Here is a 14,201-nt window from a genome sequence, read left to right on the forward strand (position 1 = left end):
TGCAATAAGGACACATGCTCCACTATGTTCATAGCAGCCCTATTTGTAGTAGCCAGAAGCTGGAAAGAACCTGGGTGTCCTTCAATGGAGGAATGGATACAAAAATGTGGTATATTTACACAATGGAGTACTATTCAGCCATTAGAAACAATGAATTCATGAAATTCTTAGAAAAAATGGATGGAGCTGGAGAACATCATACTAAGTGAGGTAACCCAGTCTCAAAAGATCAATCATGGTATGTACTCCCTGATAAGTGGATATTAGCCTAGAAACTTTGAATACCCAGGACATAATCCACAAATTAAATGATGTCCAAAAGGAATGGAGGAGTGGCCCCTGGTTCTGGAAAGACTCAGTGCAAGAGTATAGGGGAATTCCAGAACAGGGAAATAGGAAGGGGTGTATGGAAGAGCAGGGGGACAGAAGAGGGCTTATGGGACTTGCGGGGAGTGGGGACCCAGAAAAGGGGAAATCATTTGAAATGTAAATGGCTGAGAAGCACCTTAAGAAATGTTCAACATCATTAGTCTTTAGGGAAATGCAAATCAAAACAACCCTGAGATTTCACCTCCCACCAGTCAGAATGGCTAAGATTAAAAACTCAGAAGACAATAGGTGTTGGCCAGGATGTGGAGAAAGAGGAAGACTCCTTCCTCCACTGCTGGTGGGAATGCAAGTTGGTTCAACCACTATGGAAATCAGTCTGGCGGTTCCTCAAAAAACTGGGCATGACAAAGGACCCTGCTATACCACTCCTGGACATATACCCAGAGGATTACCTGGCTTGCAATAAGGACACATGCTCCACTATGTTCATAGCAGCCTTATTTATAATAGCCAGAGGCTGGAAAGAACCCAGATGTCCCAGAATGGATACAGAAAATGTGGTATTATTTACACAATAGAATACTATTGTGAGTACCCCCTGGGTACTCTGGCTTAGGGTTTATCTATCTTGCTGATTTTCTCAAAGAACTAACTCCTAGATTAGTTGATTATTTGTATAATTTTTTTTTGTCTCTATTTGGTTAATTTCAGCCCTGAGTTTGATTATCTCCTGCCATCTACTCCTTTTGGGTAAATTTGCTTTTTTTTCTTCTAGAGCTTTCAGATATGCTGTCAAGCTGCTAGTGTATGCTCTCTCAAGTTTCTTTTTGGAGGCATTCTGAACTATGAGTTTTCCTCTTAGGACTGCTTTCATTGTGTCCCAAAGGTTTGGTATGTTGTGGCTTCATTTTCATTAATTTCTAAAGAGTTTTTAATTTCTTTCTTTATGTCTTCCTTGACCAAGTTATCATTGAGTAGAGTGTTGTTCAGCTTCCGTGTGTATTTGGGCTCTCTGTTATATTTGTTGCTATTGAAGAGCAGCCTTAATCCATAGTGATCTGCTAGGAGGCATGAGATTATTTCAGTGTTCTTATATCTGTTGAAGTCTGTTTTGTGACCAATTATATGGTTAATTTTGGATAAGGTACCATGAGGTGCTGAAAAGAAGGTATTATTTTGATTTAGGAAGAAATGTTCTAAAGATATCTGTTAAATACATTTGGCCAGAATTTGTCAGTTTCACTGTGTCACTATTTATTTTGTGTTTCTCTGATCTGTCCATTGGTGAGAGTGGGATGTTGAAGTCACCCACAATTATTGTGTGCAATATGTGCTTTGAGCTTTAGTAAAGTTTCTTTTATGAATGTGGCATTTGTAACATAGATGTTCAGAATTGAGTTATTCTTGGCAGATTTTTGCTTTGATTAGTATAAAGTGTCCTTCCTAATCTTTTTTGATGATATGTGGTTGAAAGTCAATTTTATTCAATATTAGAATGGCCACTCCAGCTTGTTTCCTGGGACTATTTGCTGGGAAATTTGCATTCCAGCCCTTTACACTGAGGTAGTGTTTATCTTTGATACTGGGGTGTGTTTCCTGTATGCAGCAAAATACTGTGCCCTGTTTATGCATTCATTCTGTTAATCTTTGTCTTTTTATTGAGAAATTGAGTCTATTGATGTTAAGACATATTAAGAAATAGTGAAATTTGCTTCCTGTTATTTTTTTGTTTGTGTGGATATCTTCTTTTGTGTTTGTTCAAGGAAGATTACTTTCTTGCTTTTTCTAGGATGTAGTTTCCCTCCTTGTGTTAGCGTTTTCGATCTATTATCCTTTGTAGGGCCAGATTCGTGGAAAGATATTGTGTAAATTTGGTTTTTGTCATGGTATATCATAATTTCTTCATCTATGATAATTGAGAGTTTTACTGGCTATAGTAGCCTGCATTGGCATTTGTGTCTTTTTAGTGTCTGGTATGTATAACATCTGCCTAGGATCTTCTAGCTTTCATTGTCTCTGGTGCAAAGTCTGGTTTAATTCTGGGAGGTCTCTCTTTATATGTTACTTGACCTTTTTTTCTTTTCTGCTTTCAATATTCTTTCTTTGTTTTGGGCATTTGGTGTTTTGACTATTATATTACAAGAGGAATTTCTTTTCTCGTCCACTCTGAGTTCTATAGGTTTCTCATATGTTTATGAGCATTTCTTCCTTTAGATTAGGGAAGTTTTCTTCTATAATTTTAATGAAGATATTTACTGGCCCTTTATTTTGGGAAGCTTCACTCTTTTCTATACATATTATCCTTAGGTTTGGTCTTCTCATTGTATCTTGTATTTCCTGAATGTTTTGGGTTAGGAACTTTTTGCAATTTGTATTTTCTTTGACTGTTGTGTCAATGTTTTATATGGTATCTTCTTCACCTGAGATTCTCTATTCTATCTCTTTTATTCTGTTGGTGATGCTTGCATCTATGACTCCTGATCTCTTTCCTAAGTTTTCTATCTCCAGTGTTGTCTCCCTTTGTGATTTCCTTATTATTTCTGTTTCCAATTTTAGATCTTGGATGGTTTTATTCATTTCTTTCATCTGTTTGTGTTTTCCTATAATTCTTTAAAGTATTTTTGTGTTTCCTCTTCAAGGGCTTCTACCTGTTTACCTGTGTTCTCCTGTAATTTTTAAAAGGGAGTTATTTATATCCTTCTTAAAGTCCTCTATCATCATCATGAGATGCTATTTTTAAATCAGAATCATGCTTTTCTGGTGTTTTGGAGTATCCAGGGCTCTCTGTGGGGTGGGGTTGGGGGAATGGGTTCTGATGCTTGTGTTCTTGTGCTTGCCTTTCACCATTTGGTTATCTCTGGCATTATCTGGCCTTGCTGTCTTTGACTGTGACTTGTCTGTCCTGCAAGCTGGTGTGTCAGTATTCCTAGCAGATCTCAAGGAATTTAGGTATGAAGAGCTGTGGTACAGAGTCAGCTCTCTGCTTGCCCATATGTAGGCAATACTGGGAGACTAGCTATCTCCCTGCAGTATTTGTGTATGTAGCTCTGTGGCCCAGGATCAGCTCTGGGTGCAGACAGAAGTCAGAAGCCTCCAGGCCCAGGTTGCCCCTGAATCCCTGTGTCCTAAGGGCAGATTCCTCTGAACAGCAGGGGCATTCTTACCTGCACTCATAGGTCTGTCTGCACTCCTGGGAGGCTAGTTATCTCCCTGTGCCACCTGAATATGGAGCCCTGAGGCAGAGGATCTTCTCCAGCTGCAGACAGAAACTGGCTTAAACATATTTCTTAACAATCTTTTGTTTACATTTTGCTAAAATCAAGCATAACTTTTGTATATTAATGAGATAAATGCGCTTTCTAGTTTTTACATAAAAATAAATTTTAGCTAAATATGTGACACTACAGGACATAGGGCACCTTCAAGCAATTTTACTCGATTGATATTTTGATTTTATTGAGTATCATTATTGAGCATCCAACTTTTATAAATATATGGTATAAACTAACAATAGTATGTTTTTAAAATTGTTTGAAAAGATTTGTTTTATGTGTTGCTGTATTAATCTGTATACCACATCAATGTAGTACCCACAGAGATCAGAAAAGGGTGTTAGATGGCTCTGGAATTATAGTTACAGATGGTTCTGAGCTGCTATGTGTGTGCTGAGAACTAAATCAAAGTTCTTTGGAAGCTCAACAAGTACTTTTAGCCACTGAGCCACCTTTCTATGCTTAGGAGAAGTATGTCTAAGGCCAGTGCTAGTTCATTACTGCTATCAATCTAACACAACCCATAATCATCTGGGAAGAGAGACTTAATAAGTAATTATCTTGATCAAGCTGGCCTGTGGGTATGTCTCTCGAGGACTGTAGGAAGATCCAGAATATAGTGGGTGGCGCCATCGCTTGTAAAGTTGATCCCAAAGGGTTTAAAACAAGGAAAATCTAGCTGAGCACAATCAAGCAAGAATATGTTTATTCACTATTTGGTCTCAACTGATAATGTGCCTTCTGCTTGAGTTCTTTCTGCCTTGAATTCCCTGAAATAATGGAAGTGTAGGCAAAATAAATCCTTTTTTCTCCCTGTGTTATTTTGTGTCATGGTATCTGTTACAGCCATAAAAATGGTCTATGACAGGTTATTTCAGGAATCCTGTTCAAATCACAATCTCAAATTTATTTAACATTTTTTGAAACCTGAGTCAGCAACCCAAACTGCATTTTTTAAAATCAAACATCTATAACACAATGCAATGAAAAGATGCTCACATGTTGAGAAGTGACAATCGGAAACTATTTTAAATGTCTGCTTTCCATAAGCCATTGTGTTTCTGTATAGACAGAAAACTTTTTATTGGAGGAAAAAGATTCAGGATCATAATGTAATCTTAAATCTGGGTTAAATCTAAATTGGTGGCTTTAGGTAATAGTCATTGGCATTGTGGCATCTGATGGCATCTGCAGAGCAGAACACATACCGCACATTCACAGCCAAGACTGGAGTGAAGTCCCTCAATGCAACGTGGCTCAATGTTATCCCCAAACACTTTGGATTCATTTCGCTTTTGACTTTGAGTCAATTGTTGCTTGTTACACATTCAGAAGTCTTTTACTATTGCTAAATTTCTCATGACCCTCCACAATGACTTGCATGACCCTAAGAGGGGTACAATCTACAGTTTAGAGAACTGTACCCTCAAGAAGGCTTTGTGTAATCTTCAGATGCTTCACCCAAAGGACCAAGATACTTCCCAGTTCTTAGGTAGCAATATGGCTTGAAGAACCATCACTAATGACAAACCATCACAGTCACTAGAGACAGAATTATTGAAATTAGGCGAGTAGACAAACATAAGTACAGCCATGCTTCTGGTCACGCTTTTATTCCACATTGCAAGTGTAGAGGATGGAAGACAGTTCCTTGTGTGCCGGGCCAGGAGTACATTCCTAACCCTCTAAATCCTAAGCACCAGTACTTTTTTTTTATTTACATTGCAAATGATTTCCCATTTTCTGGGTCCCCAATCCCTGCAAGTCCCATAAGCCCTCTTCCGTCCCCCTATTCTTCCATCCACCCCTTCCCACTTCCCTGTTCTGGGATTCCTCTATATTCTTGCACTGAGTCTTTCCAGAACCAGGGGCCACTACTCCATTCTTTTTGGACATCATTTAATTTGTGGATTATGTCCTGGGTATTCAAAGTTTCTAGGCTAATATCCACTTATCAGTGAGTGCATACCATGATTGATCTTTTGAGTCTGGGTTACCTCACTTAGTATGATGTTCTCCAGCTCCATCCATTTGTCTAAGAATTTCATGAATTCATTGTTTCTAATGGCTCAATAGTACTCCATTGTGTAAATATACCACATTTTTTGTATCCATTCCTCCGTTGAAGGACATCTAGGTTCTTTCCAGCTTCTGGCTACTACAAATAGGGCTGTTATGAACATAGTGGAGCATGTGTCCTTATTGCATGCTGAAGAATCCTCTGGATATATGCCCAGTAGTGGTATAACAGGGTCCTCAGGAAGTGACATGCCCAGTTTTCTGAGGAACTGCCAGACTGTTTTCCAAAGTCATTGCACCATCTTGCAATGCATCACGAGTTCTTTAATTCCGTTAAAGTAAAACTGCAGCATTTACTGTAGAGTTTCTTTCTTGCAAAAGCTATGTTTATATTATCTGCCTTCTCCACACTTCTTAAGATCTCTTCAAGCTGTTTATGTCATAAATAAGGGAAAAAATATGACTACCATTTCTGCCTATGACTATATCCATAGAAAATTTGAATCAGAGAAGGTCTTGTGTCTTCCCGGAGAGAACAGTGGTCTTTGGAGTAGGATGCAATAGCAGTGCCTCTGCTACCCAGCTCTTCCCAGAGACAGACTTTCCTAACTTATGATTTTTCTTAAGAATTAGCTCCTAGCTGGCTCCTATTGCTTCTTTACCAAACCTAAGCTGCTGTTGGTTTGGAGTCTTTTCCTCAGCTTAGACAGTAAAATATCTCCACTTAATAAGTTGTGGGTGATGGCGTCTGAGTAGCAACCCTTACTCTCCCCCTGCAGCTTCAGTAGGAAAAGATCAATCTAGCATATAAAAGCAGGCACAGATAAATGGCTAAACACTGTAGTACAATGAAGGCATACATCTCTGAAATGAGAATCTTGAAAATCAATAAGAATTGAAATTGAAAAAGGAAGAATTGTAGCTGTCAAGACTCGGGATGTTAGAGGGACATTCCCACGGAGGGCCATTTGGCTTCTCTGATGACTGCGAACATCATCAATTAAGAAAGTTGTCTCTGGGGTGACCTTTGTTATGTGTCTTAGAAAAGCATTGCATCTCATCCTCAGGACTAGATGCCTCTCCCAATTCAAAATTGACCTTACCCATCATGTCAGCTTCCAGGATGAGGATACCTTGCTCTCGCCAGTGAAGGACTCCTGAGGGGGAATTACAAGCCAGAGTGGAGAGTTTGTAAGGATGGAGGTGGGTTCCCTAAGACCAGCATAGGCTAGCACTCCACTGTTCAGTTCATTTTTCCTCAGTCTGTTCTATCTTTTTTTTTTTCTGAGATTTTTAAATCTTAGAATTTTGCGTAACGACACACAAATCACAACAGGAATGTCCATCATTTGTTGAAGAGATGTGCCTGGTATTGTGAAAGCAACTATGTGCATTTGTATGTGATAGTGGTAAGAGCCGATACTAAAGGATAATGATTGGGCACTGGGCATCACGTCATGAGCTTTATGACACTCTTTTGAATGGTTTCCTACCATTATCTTATTTTATAGATAAGGAAACTGCAGCTTCAGAGAATTAAGCACCTTGACCCACATCGCACAGGGATTGCTGGACCAAGCCAGGCTTAATTCTTCTTTGTAGGGTTCCAAATGTTTCCTCCTTTCCCATTTCACATTAACAGCTGCCATCAATTTTTTTTGCTGTGATTCATCCCACTTCCTGAAGATGACTCACCCAGAATTGCTGCCAAGTCCTTACCCCTGCTAAACTCTGCTAACCAGTATCCATATCAGCTCATAACAGGGTCTACAACATTTTCTGGGACAGGGTTCTTTGTCTATTAAAATTATACCAGCCAACCTTAGAAATAAGTAATAAAATCTGCTGTAGGATGATGCAAATATTTTACTGTAAACACACAACCAGAAACAAAGTAGCTATGGTCTGAGCAGAGATGAGGCATGTTGTGAAGTGTCCTGTTAATGATGAAAAGCAAAACTCTGTGTTTGGAAGTCCTGCTGTGTTTGCACATAACAATAGGACCCAGTGAGATGAATTCACAATAAGCAGATGTGGGTTTGTGTATCTCCTTAATTATGAAGCTATTTTCTAATTTATTTTCTCGGGGAAAGGTTATGTTTAACAGTACATGTATGTACTTTGGTACCTTAAATTAGAGGTTTGTCCAATAGAACTATTTTGCCATTCAAAATGTAAAATCAAGAAGTATAATTCAAACTAATATGACAAACTCCTTTAGAAAAGTGTGTTTTTCAATCATATATTAGCATTTGCATGAAGGCAGAGGGTCTGAAGTCCCCACACATGTATTTTTCATGAGTTGGGTGTTTTTTTCTCACATCTGAGGCTTCATAGGTAATCTCCAAGGCTGTTTATCAAACTCTAATGGTGTATGCCCCACTTGGGGATCTCACGTTTAAAATGCACCTTCTGGGCTGGGGGGACGTCTCTGTGGGTGAAGCACTTGCTATGCAAGCATGAGAACCTGAGTTGGATTCCAAACTTAGGAAAAGCTGACTTAAAGCTGGACATGATGGCACATGTCTGCAATTGCGGTGTTCCTATTGTAAGACTGGAGACAAAATAGGAGAATCCTGGAAGATCACAGACCAGCTGAATAACAGTGGAGAACAAGGGACTCTTGTTGAAAATGAGGACTTATACCCAAGGTTGCCCCCTGATATCTACATGTTTGTCATGGCATGTGGGTGCCTGCACTTACACACATGATAACATACATATGTACACAAAATACATATAATATACACATAGAGGTTGGAGGAAAGAAAGGGACAGCCAAGAGGAGGAAAAGAAGGAAGAGAAGGGAGAGGTGGAGGAAACTGAGGTGAGACATGGCTTCCATGTGGTATTAGAGCATCATAGCCCTGGTGTGTTGTGGGCTTCGCTGCCATGACGACCTCTGCTGCAGAAACATTTTTATGCACTAGAGGCCACATCACTGAGGTTTGTAAAAGGATGAATCTGTTTCTTCTTGGTTGTTTTCCTTCAGAAGCTTTAACGGAATTTGTTACAGGGAACCATATTCTTACCACTTCTGAGGTGCAAAGTCAATTTTCTGTTGGCAATTGCTAATTTCAACTTATGCTATCTGAAGAGTTTAGAAGTGGGTGTCAGCTTGCTGGGCTGCTTATAAAGAACAAATGGTTCCGTGGAAGGCTGGAAAACTGGTGCTGAGCAGTGACCCTTAGAGATGAGCATCTGATTTCAAAAGAGCTTCACAAACAGAACTTGCGAGTGAACACTTCTCCTTTCCAACATCTCAACTTCCTTCTATGAACACTAGCATAGTCACAGCACTTTATATTTTACTATCTCAAGTCACATAGTATTTATCAAGATTCCCCGCCCATGACATGCAGTTTCTCTCTTAGCTGCTTTTACAATAAAAGATTCATAGAGAAGAAACCTGGTGTCTCAGGAGGCAGGGCTCCTTGCTGTTTCCTGGTGGCACATTCAGTTTCTCTGTGTCTCCGATGAAGAACTGAGTGTGACATGTGGCATTGGATTTATTTAATATAAGAACAAAAAATATAGAATGCTGCCCACAGAACAGGGACAGAGTCTAATAAGCATGTGGCTTAGGAACGCGGGTTTAGGCTCCAGGAACTTTTTCCCCTCACAGGACAAGAAAGAGTTCTCCAAAGGATGAATCTTTCTTATGTTGTCCTTGTTTCCTATGGCTACTGGAATAGGTTTACATAATCCTTGGATGAGTCTGAGGCCATCCAATTCATCAGAAGAGGAGGCGCCTCCATGTCCGGGCATCAGCAATGGATGGTCGTTCGGTACTGCTCCAGTTTCTTGATCAAGAGGAATAAGCAGACTTACAGCACGGAGCCCAATAATCTGAGGGCCCGAAACTCCTTCCACTACAACGGGCTAATTCACCGCAAGACAGTCAGAGTGGAGCCCGCAGCTGATGGCAAAGGGGTCGTGGTAGTTATGAAACGCAGATCCGTCAGCAAAAACCTGCCAGTTCTTATGTGCGTACCACCATTAACAAGAATGCTCAGGCACCGCTCAGCAGCATCAGGCACATGATCCAAAAGAACAAGTACCGCCCTGATCTGCGCATGGCAGCCATCTGCAGGACCAGTGCCATCCTTCGAAGCCAGAAGCCTGTGGTGGTGAAGAGGAAGCAGATCTGTCTCACCAAGAGTTCCTGAGCCCCCACACCCTAGAAGCAATAAAGAGTCCACTGACTTGTTCAATGACCTCCAAAAAAAAATAAAATAAAAAATCAAAAACAAACTTCTTTGCTTTATCTTGGTCACTGGCTCTCACAGTTACTTTCCTTATGTTTCACATTCACATAGGTTTGACCTATCTCCTTGCATCACTGCTATATAGCATGATAAAATCCGCCATAGTCAGCAAGAAGCTATGGTGACAGCCATGCCATTCATGAAGATGCATCTGAAAGGAAGCTTCACCTCTAAGATGCTAAATCCACAACCCAAGCCAACCAGAGAAAACAAACCTGAATCATGAGACAAGTCTACAAAATACCTACCCAGTGGTCCCCAACAATGGCAAGGCTATTATAAACAGACTTTTAAACAGACCAGAGAAAACCAGGACCCTGGAGGACTAGATAGAGCAGTTGTGTGGACTGAGCTTTGGAGCTGGGGTGGGTGCAAGAGAAACACAACTGATCCAGGAGTTTAACAAATGGAGTTTCCCTGGCTCCGGCTGATTTACCAAAGTAATAGAGTAACACTGGAGGGAGGGGACATACCTGAGCATAGAGATTGGAGACGTTCACTGCACTGTCCTTGCAACATTTCTCCGTATTTAAATTCTTTCAATATGAAACATTCATTGAGAATTGTATTGAAAACAGGTGTCGAGAGAAAGAAGTGCCCTCACTCATAAAAGAAACTTTACTAACGCTCAAAGTACACATTGCACCTAACACAATAATTGTGGGTGATTTAAACACTCCACTTTCACCAATGGATGGATCAGGAAAACAGAAACTAAACAGGGAGACAATGAAACTAATTGAAGCTTTGAACCAATTGGAGTTAACAGATATATATAGAACTTTTTATCCCAAAGCAAAAGAATATACCTTTTTCTCAGCACCTCATGGTACCTTCTCCAAAATAGATCATATAGTTGGTTACAAGACAGACCTCAACAAATATAAGAAGATTGAAATAATCCCATGCCTCCTATCACATCACTATGGAGTAAAAGTGGTCTTTAATAACAATAAAAACAACAGAAAACCCACATACACATGGAAACTGAACAATACTCTACTCAATGATACCTTGGTCAAGGAAGAAATAAAGAAAGAAATCAAAGATTTCTTAGAATTTAATGAAAATGAAGGCACAACATACACAAATCTATGGGACACAATGAAAGCAGTGCTAAGAGGAAAACTCATAGCTTTGAGTGCCTCCAAAAAGAAATTCGAGAGAGCATACACTAGAAGATTAACGGAACAACTGAAAGCCCTGGAACAAGAAGAAGCTAATTCACCGAGGAGGAGAAGAAGACAGGAAATCATCAAACTCAGGGCTGAAATCAATCAATTAGAAACCAAGAGAACCATACAAAGAGTCAACAGAATGAAAAGCTGGTTCTTTGAAAAAATCAACAAGACAGATATACCCTTAGCCAGACTAATGAAAGGGCACAGAGAAAGTATCCAAATTAACAAAATTAGAAATGAAAACGGAGATATTACAACAGAAACTGAAGAAATTCAAAAAATCATCAGATCCTAATACAAAAACCTGTACTCAACACAACTGGAGAATCTGGAGGAAATGGACATTTTTTTAGACAGATACCAATTACCAAAATTAAACCAGGATCAAATAGACAATCTAAACAGACCCATAACCCCTAAAAAAATAGAAGGGGTCATAGATAGGCTTCCAACCAAAAAAAGCACAGGACCAGATGGTTTCAGTGCAGAATTCTATCAGACCTTCAAAGAAGACTTAACACCAATACTCTTCAAACTTTTCCACCAAATAGAAATAGAAGGAACACTACCCAACTCCTTCTTCGAAGTCACTATTATGCTGATACCAAAACCACACAAATATCCAACTAAGAAAGAGAATTTCAGGCCAATTTCCCTTATGAATATCGATGCAAAAATACTAAATAAAATTCTTGCCCACCGAATCCAAGAACACATCAAAACGATCATCCACCATGATCAAGTAGGCTTCATCCCAGGGATGCAGGGATGGTTCAATATAAGGAAATCCATAAATGCTATCCACTACATAAACAAACTCAAAGAAAAAAAATACATGATCATTTCATTAGATGCTGAAAAAGCATTTGACAAAATTCAGCATCCTTTCATGCTAAAAGTCTTGGAAAGGACAGGAATTCAAGGCCCATATCTAAACATAGTAAAAGCAATATACAGCAAACCGGTAGCCAACATCAAACTAAATGGAGAGAAACTTGAAGCAATCCCACTCAAATCAGGGACTAGACAAGGCTGCCCCCTCTCTCCATATCTTTTCAATATAGTTCTTGTAGTCCTAGCTAGAGCAATTAGACAACAGAAGGAAGTCAAAGGGATACAAATTGGAAAGGATGAAGTCAAACTATCACTATTTGCATATGATATGATCGTATACTTAAGTGACCCTAAAAACTCTACTAGAGAACTCCTACAGCTGATAAACAACTTCAGCAAAGTGGCTCGCTACAAAATCAACGCAAGCAAATCAGTAGCCTTTATATACTCAAAGGATAAGCAGACTGAGAAAGAAATTAGGGAAATGACCCCCTTCACAATAGCTACAAACAGCATAAAGTATCTTGGGGTGACTCTAACCAAACAAGTGAAAGACCTATATGACAAGAACTTCAGCTCTCTGAAGAAGGAAATTAAAGAAGATCTCAGAAAATGGAAAAACCTTCCATGCTCGTGGATTGGCAGGATTAATATAGTTAAAATGGCCATCTTGCCAAAGGCAATCTACAGATTCAATGCTATTCCCATAAAAATCCCAACCCAGTTCTTCATAGAGCTAGAAAGAGCAATTCTCAAATTCATCTGAAATAACAAAAAACCCAGGATAGCTAAAACTATTCTCAAGAAGTGGATTTAAGGAATTACTGAAGGTTTTTTTTTTTTTTTGATAGAATGTTACATAGAACACACAGAGAGAGAGACAGACAGACATACACATCTGCTTCGTGGGAGTATGTATTTTCCCAGTCCTGTGCTGAGAAAATAACAATAGAGAATCAAGGATGACCACAAGAAAGGTAGCAGAGCACTTTGGTGTTACATGGGATGTGACTCAAGAAAAGACTTGTATCTCCTGGATGTAAGCCAGATGCTCAGCTGACATTTACCAAATTGCTTCGAAGGCAAACATCTTCAGGAGGAGCTATTGAAAAATTTGTGTGGTGACTAATCCCGAGCTGGATTCCAATGGAAGAAATTGGAGAGATCCATTAGGCAGACAGGGCTGTCCATTTCCTCAGAATTATCGACCGTGGGTGGTGCCCTGCTCTGTGCCTATGTGCCACCTCAGAAGCTCCCCTGCCGGAATCAAGTTAAGTGGAAACATCACAATCAATAAAAGACACTCTATTTTCCATTTGCTCATTGTTTTTTAAGGGCTTATTTTGTAACAGCACAAGGAAGATTCAATTCAATATCAATTCACCTTCTGGGTGGGGAGAGGACTCAGGTATTGACTTTCAGCACTGGATAAAGTTTGTGATAAGTTTTGGCTTGCGTAGATTCCCAGCAAAGCACAACCTCAGCCTTGGAGGGTCAGAGGATGAGCAGAGAGGTCTAGGATCAGTTTGAGATGCTAGTGCCCACTCTGTCCAGACTCTGATTCAACAGCAATGGTGCTCCTACTGCACACTGGTCACAAATGTACCCATAGTGCTTGGGTGTACGGAGCACCTCCTGGGTGGACTTTCTTTTCTCCATACCAAAAGGCTTAGCATCAGCTGTCTGAGACTTGTTCCTGCCACTCTCCTATCTAGGGAGGACATTTTTAGTTTGACCTTATGATTTTGGTTTTTGAATTTTGAATTTCTTTTATTTTTTAAGTATTTAGAGCAGAAGAGGGATTGTTGAAAATGTGTTAGTCTTAGTAATGTCTTTTCATAATTATCTTGTCCTTCTTGCCCCGGTCCAAATTTAAAAAAAAACATAAAATTAATTTAGTATGTGATTTTTGTGTGTGTGTATACATTTGACTGTTGCTAAATTAACTGGTTCCAGGACACTTGTAGATAACAAACTTTTAACACTTTAAAGACTTTATAAAAGGTAGCACAATATTTGTGTATAATCCATGTGTATTTTCCCATATGCTTTGAATCCTCTCTAGATCAGTTATTTTGTCTAACACAATGTAAATGCTGTGCTCATAGTCACCATGTGATGATTTGTTGTTTAAACTGGTTGCTTAATATACAGCTAAATGTTGTGTATCATAAATTACTTAAGGAATAATGACAAGAACACATGTCTATACATATTCAACACGGAAGTGGATCAGACTACTCCTACTCAACATTGCTGCATGATGAATAAGGCAGAGGTTTATCAGACTGTTTTGT

The 14,201-nt window shown here is 39.4% G+C and overlaps 1 pseudogene; it reads left to right on the top strand.

The window, feature by feature from the left end:
- Window positions 1–9,377: 9,377 nt before the first annotated feature.
- LOC127691088 (60S ribosomal protein L28-like) lies at window positions 9,378–9,790 on the top strand (annotated as a pseudogene).
- The last annotated feature ends 4,411 nt before the right edge of the window (window positions 9,791–14,201 follow it).

The sequence above is a fragment of the Apodemus sylvaticus genome, chromosome 8, assembly GCF_947179515.1.
Source record: "Apodemus sylvaticus chromosome 8, mApoSyl1.1, whole genome shotgun sequence".
Classification (NCBI taxonomy): Eukaryota; Metazoa; Chordata; class Mammalia; order Rodentia; family Muridae; genus Apodemus; species Apodemus sylvaticus.